The 21,314-nt window shown below is 34.1% G+C and overlaps 1 protein-coding gene across 2 annotated transcripts in view; it reads left to right on the plus strand.

Annotated features, from left to right (window-relative positions):
- LOC149537123 (uncharacterized) overlaps positions 1–21,314 on the plus strand; it is a 174,122-nt gene that overhangs the window by 152,158 nt on the left and 650 nt on the right. For both annotated transcript variants that reach the window (XR_016357018.1, XR_016357017.1), the window contains one exon: positions 21,104–21,225. The gene's annotated coding sequence lies outside the window, so the exon portion shown is untranslated. The remainder of the gene's footprint in view (positions 1–21,103; positions 21,226–21,314) is intronic.

Below are 21,314 nucleotides of genomic sequence, written 5' to 3' on the forward strand. Positions count from 1 at the left end.
TAAAATATTTTTTGAAACAAAGACTATCATACAAAGAGCAACAAAAATGCGTCACTAAGATGTTGGGATATGACTTTGAAATTGTCTACAAGAAAGGGAAGGAAAACATTGTGGCCGATGCACTTTCCGAGAAGGATGAAAAAGATGAAGCTTTATTGTGTGCACTTTCAATATTACAAGAAGATTGGATGGTAGAAGCCAAAGAAGAGTGGCAAAATGATGTTGCAACAAGTAATCTCATCCAACAAATAAAAAGCAACCCTAGTAGTTCAGATAAGTTTTGTTTAAAGGGGGATATTCTTTGGTATAAAGAGTGCTTGTATCTCTACAAGAATTCCACTCTTAAACACAAGATTCTCAAAGAACTACATGAGTCCCCAATTGGTGGTCATTTAGGATTTTTGAAGACATATCATTGGGTCAAGCAAGATTTTTTTTGGGAAGGGCTAAAAGGTGATGTTCAAAAATTTGTGGCTGAATGTTTGGTTTGTCAAAGAAATAAGGGGGAAACAATTAAGACACTAGGTCTCTTGCAGCTTTTATCTATTCCTAGCCAACATTGGGAAGAGGTACCCATGGACTTCATCACAAGGCTTCCCATAGTTGATCGCCTCACTAAAAATGCACATTTCATTACATTATCACATACTTTTATTGCAAGTATAGTGGAAAAAAAATTCTTGGAAAATATCCAAAAGGTACATGGTAAACCTAAGGTTATTGTTAGCGATCATGAACCTATCTTTACTGGTCACTTTTGGAAAGATTTATTCTCATGTTTGGGTACTCAATTGGCTCATAGTTCTTCATACCATCCTCGATTAGATGGGAAAACTGAGGTTGTTAATAAATGTTTGGAAGGATATCTACGCTGTTTCACTTCAGAAAAACAATCTCAATGGGTAGATTGGATACCTCTTTCAGAATGGTGGTACAATACTTCTTTTCATAGCTCATCAAAAATATCTCCATTTTTGGTACTTTATGGATATCATCCTCGTTCCATCACATCATCATTAAAGGTGTCACCAAGATTTCAGGCATTAGAGGATCACTTGCTTCATCAATAGTAGGTGCTTTCAGGACTCAAGGAGAATTTAGCTATGGCACAAAATCATATGAAACAACAAGCATACCAATATCATAGTGAAAGAAATTTTGAAGTTAGGGATTGGGTCTTTTTGAGATTGCAGCCTTATAAACAAATCTAAATGAAGCAACAAAAAAAGAATAATAAGTTGTCTCCAAGATATTATGGACCATACCAAATCATGCAAAAGATTGGTAGTGTTGCTTACAAGCTTGAGTTGCCACCAACAACAAAGATACATCCAATCTTTCATGTTTCTTGTTTGAAGAAGGTAATTGGGCATAATATTCCTACTCAAACAATACTACTAGAACTTGATGAAGAAGGAAGAATAATTTTGGAACCAGAGTGCATTCTTCAAACGTGTACGAAGAAGCTGAGGAACAGAACCTTGACTCAATATCTCATCCAATTGAAGAACTTACTAGTTGAAGAGGGCACATGGGAGGATAAGGAGTTCATTCAAAAGAATCCACACTTGGTTAGCATTGAGGACAATGCTTCTTTCAAGAGAGGGGGCATGCTACGCCCTTAATATTGGTGTATATCGGGTTATGAAGAGTCAACTTGTGGCTACCTTAATCCTTAATTAAGTCATGTTATCATTATTATATTATTATTTAGGTAGGTAGGTCAGCCTAGGTGTTATGTAGGGTTGTGTCTATTCAACCTAAGCATAATTAGGTATATATAGGAGGTTGTGAGTCTTATTTCAACATCATGTTGTGAAGTGTGTTCTCATTGGAGATATTTGGAGGTTGCCCCCTTGAAGTACTCATATATTATCAAGTATTTATATAATATTTCATATTATTTCTTCTATTGTGCAAGTTATTCCATTACATCACTAAAGAAAGTTGTTGGTTTACCTGCTTGGCTAGGAACAACACTTGTTTGCACATGAGAAGCATCATACTCTACTTAAAATACTTTATCAAAATTTGGAAGTGCCAATGTAGGAGCCTCAATTACCATTTTCTGCAAGAATTTGAGGCTTTCCTCAACATCTCATGTCCATGTGAATTCCCTTCTTTTGGTACAATATGTTATGGGTGCTACAATATTTAAAATTTTGAATAAACTTTCAGTAAAAAGTGGCCAACCCATGAAAATTTCTTGCCCCTGTTATGGTGAAAGGACTAGGCCATTCTAGGATTGCCATGACCTTTTATGGATCCATCTAAAAACCATCTTCAAAAATGACAAAGCCCAAAAAAGTCAAACTATTTTGCATGAATGTGCACTTCTTCAAATTTGCTTACAACTTTTCTTTCCTAATGCACTCAAGATGGCCCTCAAGTGTTCTAAGTGTTCTTTTCTTTTGCTAAAAATACAGGATATCATCAAAATAAACTACAACAAACTTACCAATGTAAGGTTGATATACAATATTCATCAACCTAATGAATGTACTAGGTGCATTAGAAAGTCCAAATGGCATAACCATCCATTAGTGAAAGTCATCCATAGTCTTCCACTCATCCCCTTCACGAATACAAATTTAGTGGTATCCACTTCGCAGATCAATCTTGCTAAAGCACTTGGTCCTTGCCAACTCATCAAACATATCCTCTATAAGAAGAATAGGAAACTGATACTTAATGGTAATCTTATTAATTGTTCAGTTGTTAGTACACATCCTCCATGTGCCATACTTCTTTGGGGTCAATAATGTAGGCACAAAACATGGGTTCGTTCTTTCTCTAACCAAACCCTTTTCTTTTAGTTATGTTACTTGTTTGTCCAACTCTTCTTGTTGTGTTGAGTTGAGTTGATAAGTTGCTTGATTAAGTAGAGTTTCTCTAGGGATCAAATCAATATGTTGTTTGATATCCCTTTTTGGTGGTAGACCGTTAGGTAGCCCATCTAGGATAACATCAAAAAAATCTTCTAGTGCCTTCACTGAATCAAGCAGTATTAGGCTCTCTTGTTCTCCCCCTTTTTTCACTACTAATGCATAAAAACCACCTATCACCTTCATTTCTTTGACAACATCCTTTGCAGATAACATAGTTTCGCTCTTCCCTTTATCCGTAAGTGGAAGTAGAGTCACTTTATAACCATCCGTCTAGAAGGTATACACATTTTTCTCCCCATCATGCACAATCTTGTTCTCATATAGGCATGGTCTTCCCAAAAAAATATGATAGGCATCCATAGGAATAACACCACACCATATCTCATCCTTATAGACTTTTCCTATAGTAAACCTAACCAAACATCTCTTATCAACAGTGACTACATTGGCTTTCTTAAACCATGCAATACGATAAGGATGAGGATGTTTCTCACATTGCAGATTCAATTTCTCTACCATTTCTCTAGAAACCATATTCTCACAACTACCCCATCAAGGATAACTTGACATACATTTCCACCAGAAGTGCATCTAGTTCTGAAGATATTGGTTCAAAGCCATGAATCATTAGAGTTCTTTATGGGGTCGTCTTCCTTTTCTGGGTTGATCATCGATCTCCTCATCATGAGAGTTTCTTCTAATCTGGCAAGACCTCTTGTTTTGCTCCTTGTGTTGCAAGTTATGTCTGAACCAGATTCACAATACGTTGTCCTCCTTGATTTCTGTCTTGCATGCTCTAATTTGAGCATTCAAAGGCCCTATGTCCTCTGCACCTAAAACAAGTGAAAGACCTTCTTTGGTTTTCCCAGCCTCTTCCACTACCATAGCCTCATCGTCTCTGAAACTCCCTTCTTGTTTCTTGACATAGAGGATCTTGTCTAGTGTCCATATTTTTTTCAAACCCTTCGGAAAACTCTCCTCGACCATAATTTTAAGCTCCCCAAAATGGAGTTTAGGTACCCCTCTTACCTCCTCTATTCCTTTGAATATATTTTCTATTATGTTTTTCTTCAACCTTTAAAGCCAACTGGTAGGCCTCCTCCATACTATTAACACAATGCATGCTTAGCTCATCTTGAATGGAAAACTTTTGGCCATTCATGTATGTAAAGGCCATCTGCTTATAATTTTTTGCATGCTCAATACATATGGATAACTTGTAGAACACGTTCGTGTAGTCTTGCATGAAAGACAAGTTTTGCTTCAAATTCTAGAATCTATGAAATAGGGTTTGTGAACAATCCAAGGGTAAGAATTTTTCCCTTAGCTTTTTCTCCATCTTGCTCTAGGTTTTTACATTTCTTTATCTGGTTCATTCCTTTTGGAGGTGATCCCACCATATCATTGTATGTCCTTTTAATTTTGTGCATGCAAACTTCATCTTCTTTTCCTTAGTCATAGGCTTCCATTCAAGAAATTTCCCCATCTCATTCAACCAATCTTTTAATTCTTCTGGCTTGAGACTACCAACACAGTCTGAAACTTGAATCTTGATTGCTTCACTTCTACCTTCTAAGGCCTTGAGCACTCCATCTTCATAGCTCAATTCTTCCAACTGCTCTTTTATGTTTTCTTCATTTTGATTAGATCGGAGGGAGGTTCTATTGCCTATTCAAAGAGTGTAGCTCCCTCACAACTCTCTGCATGTATACAGATTAGAGATGACTAACATTCTATCTCAGGGAGACAATGCAATTCCGAGACTCCACTTTGCAGCGCTTAACCCCCCAAAAGGTCACGGATCAGCTCCTCATCACCACCTTCTTCTTCTCCCCCTTGTCTTGGATGAGGGGGGTGAAGTGGACCTCCAATGCCAATAGTACCCCCATGGTTGGCCACTCTAGATCAGTGAGACGCCACACCTTGTTTAGTACTACTAATACTCTTACTCCTCAATGGCACCGCTCTTGCAACTCACAGCGACAGATTAGAGGTCCTTCATGCCCAGATTCATCTCATTCGGTGTTGGAGTTCTTTCAATGGAGCAAGGGTCCCTAGTTCTTTCCTCCTAGCTGGCCCCTTTGTTGTTTTGTTTATTTTGTTCTCACTTGCTCTCTCCTAGACACCATTTGGTGTCTTGTAGTCCACTCCTCAGTGGCACCACCCTCACAACTCACAGCAACAAACCAGAGGTCCTTCATGCCTCGATTCATCTTGTTTGGTGTTGGAGTTCTTTCAATGGAGGAAGGGTCCTTAGTTCTTGCCTCCTAGCTAGCCCCTTTGTTGTTTTGTTTATTTTGTTCTTGCTTGCTCTTTCCCAAACATTGTTTGGTGTCTTATAGTCTGTTGCTTCCTTGCTTGTATGCTTTCAGACCCTTAGGCCCTTGGGGGTCTTTTGTTGGACATTAATAGGTTTATCTTATCTTATCTTTTGTTTTCCTCCCCATCAGATTCATTCCCTCCTTGATTTCCTTGATTATCCATATGTTCATTGAGTCATTCAATTTGTCTCTACATATCCAACATCAACCTTTGCATTGGGGTGATACCAACTGCTCTTCTATGTTTTCTTCATTTTGATTAGCATCTCTTTGGTTTTCCTCCCCATCAGATCCATTCACTCCTTGAATTCTTTGATTGTCCATTCGTTCATTAAGTCATTCAATCTGTCTCTGCATATCTAACATCAACCTTTGCATTGAGGTGACACCTCATCTTCCTTGTCCTCTTCTTCTCCCAGCCATCTTCATGCTCTTATACCAAAACATGTAGCACACAATTTAAACCTCACATTAATGCATAGTCTAAGATAATACACTAATTATGAGACTTAATTATTTTTCCATTCATCACGAACTGCTTCTACAATTCTCTTTAAGGCCTGGATGGACTTTTTGGATCTCGAGAATAATTTTTTCTAATCAGTATTACAGTAGAGCTTATTATCAAACTACTTAACTCTTCCTAATAAAGACACCCTAAACATTTTAGCGAAAACCCTCATCTGAGTCAAAAGTTATGGCCCTCGAAAGTTCGTGCATCAAGATTGGTTCCAAATTTTGGGTAATCCAATCATTACGTGAGGGAGGGAAGTTAGAAACCCCAAAAACAATAGATCACACCATGAGAAGTAAAAATAATAGTGTTGTAATCAGTTTCCTTCTCTATCTCTATATAAATCCTAAGAGTAATAGAGTTACACACAAAGAACATATCCTTATGTTGCAAATCAACAATCCTATCAACAACCACAACTTGAGAAGAAATCCCAACAACCATAGGGGGGCCCCTAAAAGAGGGGGGCATTAACCTTATCAACTTCCAAAGACATACAACCACCCAAATTAGGACCTACAGAAAGCATAGCAACTAAGAAGAAACAATGCTCGAAGATTCGGACCTAGAGGCATTCCCAACACCAACAAGAGACAACACCACACTAAGGCTCCCACCCACAATAACTAGAGAAACACCAATAATAACAAAAGTGATCGTTGGATCAAAGCTCCTAACCTATGGAGAGGTTACAACATCTAAATATTAAAATATTCAAGTAATTTTTTACAAAGTGAATCAATAAGTTATACATAATATCCAATACATAGATAAACACTTGTTACCATCTATGAACCTAAGTTCTTATAGGTCCCTTAACATTGCTACTAAACCAACATTATCAATCTATTTATATTCGTAAGGATATACATTAAACTGGGAGCTTTATTAACCTATGCTCATTTTAACATTCTTATATAAGTTAACTATAAGTCAATAAACTACCATTAATTGATTTATCTACTCAAGCAATTTTTTATAAGTACTTATTGAATTCATACATATCTACTAATCTATCATTATATTAGTTTCTTTTAAACATTAGGGTATAGATAAACATCCATTGAGATATGCATTGTCGTATTACATTACATTCCTTTTAAACTCATTAAGAAAATATTAGCCAATCATTGATCATTACAATCAAGTTAGGGTATCCATCCAACATATCATATATACCCATTGATTACAAGTCTAATTTCCCCTTTCCCGTTCATGGTACTTCAATAAGTCAAAAGATAACGTTTTCTTCTTTCTATCATTCATTTAAAGACATCATAGCATAATGATTCCTAGGCTCATTTCTCTTTTAACCATCAACATAAAGAGCTAACTTAAAAGAAATACAATTATTCAAACAACATCTATAAATGGCTTAAACATTACAACATATTCACTTTTCCCTTTCTTTTCTCTTAGAATTACCCTTTCCCTTTCACATTGCATCTAATACAAATGCCTCCTTTTATGAGTTTACAATTATACAAGTGCATTAAATACATGTCAACAAACTACATGATACAACATAAATTCTTCAACTTCAAGTGTGGAAAGGAACATGTGTAGAGATTCATGAAGCCATAAACAATGCCTCAGTATAATAAAGATTAACCACCCAACCATGTGGGACCAATGGGCCCACTCCCCCAAGTTGGGAGATAGAAAGCAAGACCCACACAAGAGGAGACAACTATGATACACCTAAGGTGGTTCTAATCGTCTAGTCAATGAGCTATCATGGCAACCACTTAGGGCCCCAACCCTCTCTGTGAGCCACTCGCCTAGTGTACCTCATAAATATTAATAATTATATAAGCATTAATTATCATTAGGATTTTATATTATCACCTCTCACAAACCAACTGATCAAGATCATAACTCCTAATCAATCATAATTATACACATCCTCAATCCAAAGTACAAAAGGTCAAAAGGGACAACAATGAATAGAGAAAAACACCTAAAGGAGACATTTACATTGACTGAATAGAGAAAAATACTAAAAGAAATAGCATAGTTATGCCCACCCTAAGTAAGGTGAATCAACTAAACATAATTCCTATGACAAAAAGAGACTTTTGCGAGGAGCTTAGTACTATCACCGCAACAACAATCAAGGATTTGGGGCACACTCAGACTTGTGAAGCCAAGTGACATCAATGGTTATTACCTGCAGGCCCACATCACCGAGTTATACATGTGTATATATACATGCATATAAGGAAGATAGTTGCATAAAGATAAGTGGGATCAAGACATTGTCTAGATCTCATCAGGTGACTGACTACAAGATCGTCCCTAGTCATGCAACCACATCATAGGTACATACACACATGCAACATCAAGTATACATAAACATTGTAATTCAAATATAGAACAAGGGTTAGATCATTATCCACCACAAAAACAAGGTTATTCTCATAATAAATTAATTACCTAAAGAGATAATCGTAATCATGCATGTAACCATAGAATAATAATCATAAAAATTAAATTAGAAGCGTAACATTTATAGAACCTAAACATTGAGGATATCTTAAAACCATATTAAACAACATACATTTATTAGTAGGACATAACAGTATCATAATCAACCCTTTTGTCGTTAGTACTAATTTGTTGAAGGCAATCATAACCTTTGATAAAGAGTACCTCACATAGTAAACATATAGATCTATTAGGTGACCCCATAACAACAAGGTCCTAAAACATCATGGACCCATTAGAAGAGATAAATACACATGAAAGAATATACTTGAAAACATTTGTCATTGCCTAAACTAGAATGAGTAGTTACTATAGTAGGAATAGAATGAATTATGCAACCCTCAAGAAGAGTCATACTCTTATCAAAACCAAGCATAAAAGTCCCTATAACATTAACTAACTCCTAGAAAATAAATCCAAGACATTGTAGTGTTGGAGGGGTATTATAGAAGATACAATAACTTGCCACCAAAGGGTGTTGATAGAAGATATATTTTGAGCCCAGTCATCTTAAGACGTTGATAGAAGAATCAATGCTAGTTGTGCTATTGAGGTCCAAGTAATGACACTCTTAGAGTCCCCATATGTTAGTCTTTATTGCCTTAAGTAGTGAACATAAGATCTTGCATTATATTTATACTTGAGCCGTTGTTTCATTCTCGAGTCATGCATTCTATTTGGCACAAGGTAACATCCTTCCTCCAACTACATAGATTTGGAGCATTGAGTGTTCTTTGTCTATCCTTCATTCTTGTATCATTGATTTATGCATATGTATATATTTATACATGGTTATTTTTGGTATTTAGATTTCCTTTATTCCTTTGGATGTTGTATTTATTGATGCAATTGGAAATATGGCTTCGATCTATGTAATTTGATACTCCTTGACGTGGAGCCGAGTTTTTTTCTAGTCGCACATTGGTGTTGGCTTGTATGCCTTTGCATATCTGATCAAATTCATTAATCAACATCTTTATCTCCTTTTAGCATTTGTGTAGATTAGTGTTTCAACAACCTAAACCCACGTCTCTAACTTACTGTTTAAAACTTAGTTTTCTCATAAATTTGCCAGTTGAGAATTAGGGTCTACACTTGATTAGGCATTTGCGAATAGTAGTCTTTGTTGCCAGTTCTTTACTATTGTTTCTTTTGTTGGATCTTTGTTGCCATTTGGTTGGACCTTTGGCTGCTTATGTGATGGCTATATGTTAATTTCTAAATGCTTCAAAAAATATAATGAACATGTACGTCTAATCACACTAGGCACATCTATCTTGGTTTGAAAATGAACATTAGTAAGTAGTTGAGGATGGAATTAATCTCCTAGTTTAGCTTTTATATATATATATATATATATATATATATATATATATATATATATATATATATATATATATATATATATATATATATATATATATATATATATATATATATATATATGCAATGAAATTTGTTGCAAGTTGAATAATACTCTCCAGTCATCTTTTTCAGAGGCACTGACTATGAATAAACTTAATCAACTAATCCATCCACTCTCCTCCATTCTCATTAAATATTAATAAAAATTCTTAAAACACCAGGGTTATTGTTTGCAGTAGGTGACTACTTAATCTTTGCTATTACATTTTGATTACATGCATTATTATCAGTTACATTTGCAATGAACAGATGTAAAAATAAGTATAAAACATATGACAGTTAAATGAACGTCATTTTTTTTTTTAAATAGCAAAAGTTTGCATTGATGAATGCTTCCATTGTAGAAAGCCTCTTGGCTTAACGAGTTCTTACCAACCTAATCTCTCATGATTCGTGGACATTGTCCAAACCCTTCTAAGATAGTCTCATAAACACGGCTTCTTTGTTTCGAGTATGTGCTTTGGTTATCTTGGAACTTTTGGAAGTGTTTGTAAAGTCTTCCACTTGTTACAATTATGAGATGATCATAACGTATGCTCTTGCATAATGTATTTTTCTTATTAGATGCACTTATATGTATGACTCATATATTTACCTTAAAACAATTTTTTGCGCATAATCAACTCTTTATTCCAAGGGTTCTTTGGCAAGGCATTAAAAGTCTTGAATGTTTCATTATGAACTTGTTTAGAAACTCTTTGATATATTTGGTTTGAGAAATCAAAATAGCGTCTTTGTTTTGCATAGCTTGGTGACAAAGAAAAAAAGGCATTTCGCAAATCCTATAAATTTCTATCTTTAGAAAATTTCTTGTAAGCATTGTCATTAACTCTGAATATAATATCATCAACATATACTATTAGTACCAACACTTATTATTACCATCTCTCATTCCTTTGTTGAACTATGTTGTTGTAAGTACTCATCCAATCTAGTGTACCAAGCTCTAGGAGCTTGTTTAAGATGATACAATGCTTTCGTAAGTTTGGAGACCATGTATGGGTACTCTTAAGAGTTTGAATCTATCTAGTTGCTCAATGTAGATGTCTTTGTCAAGTACCCCATTAAAAAATGTTTACTTAACATTCCTCTGATAAACCTTGAAGTTTCCATGTGCAAGAGAACTCAGAAAACATCCTAGTAGATTTCATTCTATTCATTGGAGCAAAGGTTTCTTCAAAATCTATTCCTTCAACTTGAGTATAACCTTTGTAAACCAATCTTGTTTTTTTCTTGGTAAATTGTCCATCTTCATTTAGCTTGCTTATGAATACCCACTTTATCGCAATTTCTTGAGCAACTCTTTGATATATCTGGTTTGAGAAATGGAAATAACATCTTCCATCTGTTGGTTCCTCACATTTTTGGTTGAAAGAGCAAAGAGACTTGCTTACTCAATGTTGGGCAATTTAACACAATTTGGCCAACAACTAGGATTGACACTTGATGAAAAAAAACTTTAGGCTCTACTAACCTAGGTGGGTATATCTTATGAAAACTATTTGATCTTACTTATGCGGATTTCTTTAATTGATGCTCTTGAGATTGGAAGTAGTTCTCAAGGAGAAATCAAACTTTTGGAAACTTACAATAAAATGTAAAGAATGAATGAAAATAATGACAATGATGTAGTGCAGGTAATCAGGTAAAGAATCACACCAATTATAACTAGTAACTAGTCCTCTGGCATTTGGTAAATAGACTCGAACTCATGTAATGAAAGTATCATCCAACTTTGAAGACAACGTGCACACCATCAATTATTGGACAAAGAACTTGAAGAATATGAACCCCAATCTAAATGAATTTAACCCTGGTGATGGAGACCTATTAAACAAACATCACATAACATGTAATATTTGATAATCAAAGATGCATATAAAGTTCAATCCATCAACAATAACATGAATTCAAAGGACAACACTAACAATTAAGTTATTGAACATCCAAGTATCCATATTGAGCATCAAAGGAAAGTGTCTTTAAATTGCGATTTGAAATAAGGAACAACAATAAAATAGTGTAGACTGCATAAACCTTGAAAATTCATCGATCATTAACTTGTCATGTAATATTGCATTAAAAAGGAATTATATTTGATATTATGAAATTGTATTTGTTTTGTTATAACTTTTATCTTATCAAAATGAGATCTTGGTACCCCTTCTTATAGAAAATGAAGGGTTGCAATTCAGAAATCTTCATGATACAACTATTCATAACTAACTATCCAATTATAAACTAATATGCATATTAAGTAAAAGTTGTTTAATAAAGATTCCTGTTTCAATATTGTCCAATAGCGTCTTCTTCCTCCTCATTGGTTGTTCCTTCCACTTGCACTAGCTTAGGGATGAGCTATTGTGAATCTTGCCACTTCTTCCCTATAGCAACATGTACATCAGTCTAGAATTGACAAATTTTCTCTCTAGAGTAATAATCTTGTCCATTAAAGTATGAAAGTCATTCATTCGAAAGTTCTTATTTTCCTTGAACCGAACTAGGTCCATCTAAGGTAGAATCATTATCTCATTCCTCCATTCCTCTAAGTTTCTTGTCCTCCACTCACTATCCTTTAGAGTAGGTATGATACTTGATGTTCAACATAAGTAATGAGTATCTTCTAGTCGATCTTTTGTTGCTCTTGTTCCATGTATGCCAAATTCTTTGATATGGCTTCCAACATGTCAACAATACCCTTAATTTGCTAAGGAGCATCAAGATCCCTTTTGGTGATATCATAGAGCCTACCCAATTCAAACTGGGAGGGCTTCCATTTCCCCATCCAAAATCCAAGAAGGTAGCTTTATTTTTCTTAAAGAAATCAAGCATGTAATTTACACTTTGGAATCCTTTATGAATTTCATTGTATTTTCCCAAAACCATTTTCATCCTAAATGCTAGGACATCTTCAAGGTTTATGTAAGTGCATTCGTTATGTACATCTTCTTCTTTGACCTTTTCGGGTGGTTTTTCTTCGATTGTAATAACAGGGGATGCTTGGTAAACACCAATGACACTTGGTGCAAGAAGGGCTTTCAGACTATGGAGCTCACTTTCTAGCTATCTAGTCTTTGTATGGATTTTGTTGATTATCAAATTCATGTCCATCTCCCTTATTTGCAACTCTTCAATTCTCTCTTTCATATGCTTCATCTAAGCCATATTAAACATAGCCCTCTACATCAACTCAATAGCAAAAACTAGGGGATTGGTGTTGTCTATTGTTTGAACCATTGTCATTCCTTGTGTTCCCCTAGAGATGTCAATCAATTTAGGTTTATTACCCTTGAATGTAACCCAAGTAGCCAAAGTCTATATTTTCGGATCAAACCCAAACCCTTATATTTTCTCAAGTGTCTCAATTTTAGTGGCAAATGTAGCATCTTCTTGTTTTCTCACCTGATCTAATAAGAATAATCCTTTAAGTGTTAGCCTAGGCATAATAAGGATGTCACTTTTATGCTTAATCTTCGTAGCTTCCTCCTCTATGTAAGTTATATCATCTAGATGCAACTCATCGCTCATTTTCTTCAGTATGGCAGTGTGTATGATTCATCAACTCCTTCCAACCTTCTATTTTTTCTTTCATCAAAATCCTTCATTCTATATTTAATTCAAAAGTCTTTTAACTTGTGTATCTTAGTAAAGTCCTCTTGCTCAATGAATATCTGAGAGATAGCCTCCTTCTTATCTTTTGTGTCAATTGTTCAATCATTCTCCATTATCAGTACATGATAACCATGTACTTGCTCCTGGAACACTAGTGCACATTGTGGCTCTTTAGCTACAACATCCTCCTTCAAGCTTCTCAAAATATGTGCAATTTCCTTTGACCCTTCTTCATCTGAATCATCATAAGTGACCAAAGGGGTACTTCATTCTTCAAAGATATTAGCCTTTGATTCACATGCAGGATCACTTGTTAGCAATTTCCTTTTCTTTTGGGTTGGTGAGGTCTGAGGTTGCTCAATTTTGTTTCCTTTCTTCTTCTTCACACATGTTCTTGATATAATTTATCAAATTATTGTATGCACTTGTCAACCCTAATTGCCTCCAACTCTATTTCATCATAGAAATGAGAGAGTCCCTTACTTGGCCTCTGATTTTTAATGTTCAATAGAATTCTCTACTTCTTTACTCTATGCATTATTTCAAGATATGGTCACAGTTTCTAATTATATCTTCTTCAATGTTCAAATGATGGTCATATCTTGGAATAAAATACCTTATGTGCCCCTCAGGATCATATTACCTTGCCTCATCACTTTGAAATGCAAAGTTGTTCATAATATAATGGTGCACCTTTTTTATATTTGAATATTCTATTTTGAAACCATCAAATTTGATGAAATGAGCCATATGATTCCCCTTCCTCCTGGGAGTTGTAATGTCCCTTTCTATCCACAATTGTTGCCAAATGAATTCTAAAAAACTCACTCTCTCAGATCCACTCTCTCACACAAATTGGGGTAATCTATGAGGTTGTTGCCTACATCCATATAGCCTAATTAATGTGAATTCTAGTTTGCACACCCAAACCACAAAATTGAATTCATACTTTTTATCAAGAAAGTACTCTCTGGGTCTTAACATGATCTTGATCAGTTTAGGTATCCTAGTAATTGATCATCTTAGCAACCTAGTAATCCATACAACAAACACATCTCTGATCACTTTATAGTCCTCATCCTTGCCATGCTAATCCTAGGCTCTACACCACATCTGAATAGGCAATGGGTTACTTTGGTCATTAGTTGTGGTAAGCTTCAAAGAACTCCTATACTAGTCAATATTTTGAAATAGTAACAAATGATATAGGAGAGTAATTTTTGAAAGACTTGGTGGTCCTGCACCTGGCTAGTTGTGTATGGAATGTTCTCTCAATTTTGCTATCAAAGTCAAACTCTAGGTAAGAGTGAGGGTTTTGAATCCTCGTAGACATATACATGTAATCAAAGGGAATCTTCTCCGAACAATTGAGCCCATCCATAATAGGTATTTTTGAAGAAACCCATAAATCTATCCACATAATGAGGATCCATATTCTCGACTAGCATCAACTTGTTATTCTGACCTCTATTCATAAAATGGGCAATTTATGTGAGCTTGAATTTCATCATTTTTTCATAGTTAATTCTAATTTGGTCTCTGTCAATTTTTTGTTAGGGCCTAAGTGCTTAAATCAAAACATTCTTCAATGTTTGGTCTCTGTCAATTTTTTTGTTAGGGCCTAAGTGCTTAAATCAAAACATTCTTCAATGCATGACTTAGTTATGACCAACAAAAGCATTCCATCTGGTTTCCTAACTGTTCTTATGATTGGTTCGTAATGTTCAACTAAAATATTCATAAGCTCAATATTAATAGACATTAGGCACTATGATTTTGTCTATGTCTAGTTTCTAGGCATTCTTTCTAGGTTCCTATAAATCCATGTTTCCATAAAAGTACCAAAATAAGGACCTGCCATAAATCATAAGACTTGCATCCTTACCCATTGAACTCGTTAGAAAAGATGGACATAGTTCTAGTAGTAGAGGAATCAGGAAACAATGAGGATAGTCTTTTCCATATTTTCTCCTTCATCCTTTCTATGCTTGCAAGGCTTTTCCATGTTCAAGCAGAAGATTTAACTTACAATTTTTAGAATTTGTAGACCTAACGCAACTCGCTTGTTCTCTAAATCCTTTCTCAGCTTGAAGCGGTAGTTCACATAGAATGATTTATTTCCTTTAATAAGTTGTTATCTTTATTTTGTATTTAACTCTCATTTATGATTTCAGACATTTCACACAAGTGGCCACTTCTCCACTTTGCTTACCCGTCATCTCAAACCTTCTTACAATTGATGCTTTGTACTTTGAGGTGCTTGAAATGACTTATTTTGCCTTTAAAATCTTCATTAGTCACTTTTGCATCTTCACTATATGGTCTGGCTACCCCTTCTGAAATGAAAAAAATCACCACTTCACACTGCCCACTTAATGATATTCCCGAAATAATGAAAAAATTGCTACTTCAAAATCACCTTGTGTTAGTAGATGCAATTTCGTGACACATCGCCATTTCACAAGCCTTTTGACTTAGTCATTCTGAAGTAGCAAAATTTGCTACTTCGCAAGGTGCCTTCTTTGTCTTCTCCGAAACATCAAAACCTTCGCTATTTCACGGGTACACTTGATCCTCTCTTCCAAAATGGCAAAAACATGCTTTTTGGGTGTTTTCCAAGGAAAAACTGAAAATTTATAGTGCATTTTTGTATAGAAATTTGTAGGGTCTACAACCTTCTCCATAACTTGGAGATTAGAAAAAGACATTTCACCAATTACAAACATTTCAAACTTATACATTTTTTCAACAAATTTCTTGCAAGCATTGTCATTAACTAAAAATATAATATTATCAACATATACTATTCATACAAAAAACTTATTATTTCAATTTTAATATAAAAATAACTATGCATCATTCCTTTGCTGAGTTGTTGTTGTAGAAAGTACACATCCAATCTAAGGTACCAAATCCAAGGAGCTTGTTTGAGACAATATAATGCTTTTTTAGGTCCACGGACCATGTCTAAGTCCTCTAAACATTTGAAACCATTTAGTTATTCAATGTAGATTTCTTCCTCAAGTACCCCATTTAAAAAGTGCAAACTTAACATCCCTCTCATAAACCTTAAGTTTGTATGTGCAACAAAAGTAAAAAAAACATTTGAATAGCTTCCATTCTAGCCATTGGAGCAAAGGTTTCTTCAAAAATCCATTATTTCATCTTCAATATAACCTTTGTAAATCAATCTTGCTTTGTTCCTGGTAATGTGTCCATTTTTATTCAACTTGTTTTTGAATACCCACTTTGTTGTGATTTCTTTAGCAACTTTTTGAGATATCTACTTTGAGAAATGAAAATACCCTCCTTCTATATAACTTGGAGATATATATATCACCAATCATAAATTGTTCACCTTTTGCATTTATTCAACAAATTTCTTGTAATCTAATATTATCATTACCTTCAAACATTATATCATTGATACCAAAAATTTGTTATTTGAATTCTAAAATAAAGATTGTTGTATTTCATTTGTTCATTGAATTGTTGTTGTAGTAAGTACTCATCCAATCTAGTGTACCAAGCACTAGGTTCTTGTTTTAGACCATACAATGGTTTCTTTAGTTTGCAGATCATGCCCGGGTTCTTTGAGAATTTGAAACCATCTAGTTGCTCAATTTAGACTTCTTCCTCAAATACCACATTTAAAAATGTAGAATTTCTCTATCTGATAAACCTTGAAGTTTTTGTGTGCAAGAAAAGTAAAAAAAAATCCAAAAAACTTCCATTCTAGCCACTACAGAAAATATTTCTTCAAAATCTATTCCTTCAATTCAAGTATAACCATTGTAAACCAATCATGCTTTGTTCTTAATTAGTACATCATCATTTAACTTATTTTTGAATACCCACTTGGTTGTAATTATTTATGTCCATCAGTTGAAGCACTAGTTCTCAAGTTTGTTTTTTATGTATTTGATCTAATTCTTCTTTGATAGTCTTTATCTAACACTCATCTTTATTGACGTTTGCATAGTTTTGGTTCTATTTCAAATGATAACAACAATTTGACTCTTAACATGATCTAAGCAATCTTCTTCTTGTGTTAATGCTCGTATCCTTGTATCCAATGATCATCTCTTCGAACATGCCTAATAGGTGTCATGCGAGTTTAGTTTGATTCTATCTCTTCATTCTTTAATTCTTTGTCATTATGTCCTAGAGCATTTCTTTGTTCTATCAGTGTAACATGAATTTGATCTTATTCAATCTTTTGCTCGAAAGAAGTTTGATTCCATGTTTTATTAACCTGACATTTGCACTCTCTACCATTGTCTTTAGTCAGAAATGATAACACTGGTAAGCATTACTTGTTGTAGTATGTCCCAAGAAAATACCTTCATCCAATCTTGCATCAAATTTCCCTAAAAAAAACCATGATTCTTTAATGTCAATGATGTACCATTTGGTCCCAAATTTTGATGTACTTGATAGTACGTGTCTTTTTGAAACATAATGAGTCTTTTGTTTGATCTAGTCTAATTTGCACTATATTAAATGGATAAATTAAATGTCTAATGCTTCCCTCTAGTAGATATTTAATGGATTTACATCTTTTAACATTGTTGTTGCCATCTCAACAATAATCATGCTCTTTCTTTCAACAACTCCATTTTGTTGAGGATTCCTCAGTGCAAATATTTGCCTTTTAATCCCTTAACTCTCGTAGAATTTATTAAATTCATATGATGTGAATTATCCTCCTCTATTAGACCTTAGGCAATCCTAGTATCCATTTGATTTTTTACCAAGGTTTTGAATTTTTTAAATCTATCTAGAGTCTTTGATTTCTCTTTAAAAATACTACCCATATTGTTATGCGATAATCATCAATAGGTAACATAAAGTACCTTTGACTACTGAGCATTGTTGTTATTATTGGTCTACATAGATCGATGTGTATTAGATCTAATGGTGATGTGGTTGAATATTCCTCGCTCTTGAATATGTTTTGAGGTTTCTTTCCAATCTGACATTGTCTACATATAGTATTAGCATGTCTATTACAACATTCAGGAGATCAATTTTCACCAAATTGTTGAAGTTAATATGTCCCATTCTTTTGTGCCTATAATGTCCTTTTTAAGGATTTACTCCTTAATTACTTCAAATTCTCAATTTGGAGTTCTATGGATAACTTCAAATATATTCTACACTTGAAAATATAAGAGATTTATTTTTACGCTTAAATAATATATGTATATGAATGAAAGATTATAATTTAATATGATAAACTATATTAATATTAAAAATCTTTGCTAATTATATGATAGATTGTATTATATTTACCCACTCTTATTTCAAACCTTACTTCATTCTACCACCTACTGTTTGTTTTGATACTCCTCTCTTAAAAATGAAAACCTTATAAACTTATTTTATGATACCCCTTGTAATGTGGCATCTTGTACTTGTTTAGATACCCCTTACTTTATTACCAAATCAAAACTTATAAATTTAATATCTTATTGACATTTCAGTCCTCCTTATAAACTCAACTCTTTATTAATTCTTCTCACAGTCATTACAGTTCTCATGGATCTACTTAATTATCAGTGGGTTTATTTTTTAGTGTTCATTCCATATTTTGTTATCATTGGTTAACTACTTTGTGCGTACTTCCTTCTTTCCTATGGAAAGAGTAAAATAAGGGATGTAAATATGAGCTGATAGGTTGGAAATTTGAATAAATAAGTGGTAGAGTGAATATTGTTGTTTTGTTGAATCATTCAATAGTGGTCATATCCCGCCTTTTATAGCCCTATCAACCCATATGTTGTGACCAATCGATGGGTCAAGTGTCCCTATCATGCGGGGGCCCCAACCCAAAAGGGGGTGCCATTACTTACCTATTTTATTATTTATTAAACTTATACGAATGATATTGTTAGGTTTGTGTATTAAAATTTATTAAATATTATCATTTTGGATATATATTATTATTAGTAATTAGATTTGAATGGTCATTTATTTGATATATTAACTAGATTATAAATATATATTCATATATGCATTACATTTTGATCATATATTATTAATTGTTATGTCATAATATTATTCAATATTTAATACTTTAATTATTTAAAATAGTAGGGTTTCATTCTAGGAGGGGTCATGATAGTCTGCCCTTCCTAAAATTGCTTGTCTTCAAGCAAATACAATTTATACAGATCTTCCTTACAAAGCCAATATATATAGAACTATGCAAGAGACACAAGGCATACATGAAATATACATACTAATGCATGAGGACACAAATAATACATGATGTAGACATATGGATGCATAAAGACATGAAGAATACACTATGGAAACACATAAGTGCATGAATACATGAGGCATACACAATTTAGACACATAATACATGCAGTCTTGATTAACTTCCTACAATTTATAACTTGCGATGAAGTAAGGTGAAGGAAATGATCTGCAAAACATACTTCTTCAATATGGTTTTGATTATGAAGTCTGTGATCATCAAAGGATACATATTTAATCTTTAAAAATAATAGATTCATGATAATTTAGTTGAAGTCAATCCCATACTAAGCCCAATAGAGGAACTTTGGCCCCATTGGCCTCGGTGGCAAGTGTTAAGCATTCACACGAGGTAGTCTACTTAGTCGGTTGCATGTTTCTATTTTTGTCTCATAACCTCTCCAAAAGTCTCGCTTAGCATCTTTCCATTAACTAGTACTACAATAGGATTTCCTAGTGGTTCTCCCTTTTGTAGACTATGTAGGAAAGCTCCTTGCATCATAGTACATTAAGTTGTCTTTCCCTTGACTAGCACTACCACAAGGTTCCCTAGTCATTCTTCCTTTGTCACAAAGTAGTAGGGTGCTTTCTTAGCAGTTATCCTTTAACTGTTATTGTGATAGGGCACCCTCACGATTCTCCCTTGATTGTAGACTCCATAGGAAAGGTATTTTCAATAGGGTACCCTAGCAATTCTCCCTTAATTGCATAGCAATAGGGTGCCTTCACATTATCTCTCTCTAAACTGCCTCCATAATAGGGTGTCCTAGCGAATCTCCCTTAATTGAATCACTTTTAATTAAATTGATTTATTTCTTAAAATACAATATGATCAAAATTTATGTTACATAAATAAGATATTATTAACATTACCAATAAAGATAGTTTTGAATTACTATTGCAACTCAGGATGAACTTCCTTGAAACTCTATTGACTTTCTTCTTGGTTTGCTAATTCGATTTTGTTGAGATTCCCCTAATCATACCTCATTTTCTTTGATGGTGTTTCTTCTTATTCTATGTTGAGTACTTTTATTGTTTGAACTTGACTTCTTTTTACATGCACTTATGTCTTGGTTCCCATGATTCTTTACACCGAAAACACAACTTCCTCTTTCTCAACTCTTCTCGTTATTTTTGGGCTTTCTCATCTTGACATATGTGTCCATGTTCAAAGTTCTCGCTACAATGAAAATATTTTCTCTTTGGAAATTCCTTTGTATATCATTCATCTCTATCAAGAAATGGTGTTTTGTGGTTGCTTAAGGGTTTGTTGTTTGTTGTCAAGGTTTCCAAATTTAGGGTTGTTTGCTATCGAGGTTTCCAAATTTAGGGTTGCTTCAAAAGAATCTTCAAGTGTTATCGGTTTTAGAGCATTTACTAATTCTTTAAGTGAATCCTTTAACCCATCTATGAATAAATATGTCAGTTGATCTTCATTTATTCTCGTCACTCGCACTAAAATTCGTTGGAATTTATTGATATAACTTTCGATTTTTGCTTGTTGCCTAATATGTGCAAGTCTTTTAAAGTCTTCTTTCAGATTCTTTCTATCAAATCTTTTGATCAGTCTTTGTGTAAATTCCTTATAGGTGGTAATATGTTGGAGCCACCAGGTGTGAGTTCCGTAGTACCATCATTCATGCACTATGCCCTTAAGGTGTAAAATAACAAATTGGAGTGCATCTTCCTTCATCATGTGGCTAAAGATGAGGTAAGTATTTAGGGTTTGCAACCAGTCATAGGTTGTGATTTTCCCGGATGCAAGTTTGGGATGTCGACTTCTATTATTTTGTGTTCAAG

The sequence above is a fragment of the Cupressus sempervirens genome, chromosome 10 (genome assembly GCF_028749045.1).
Source record: "Cupressus sempervirens isolate cs-2001-9-10 chromosome 10, ASM2874904v1, whole genome shotgun sequence".
Classification (NCBI taxonomy): domain Eukaryota; kingdom Viridiplantae; phylum Streptophyta; class Pinopsida; order Cupressales; family Cupressaceae; genus Cupressus; species Cupressus sempervirens.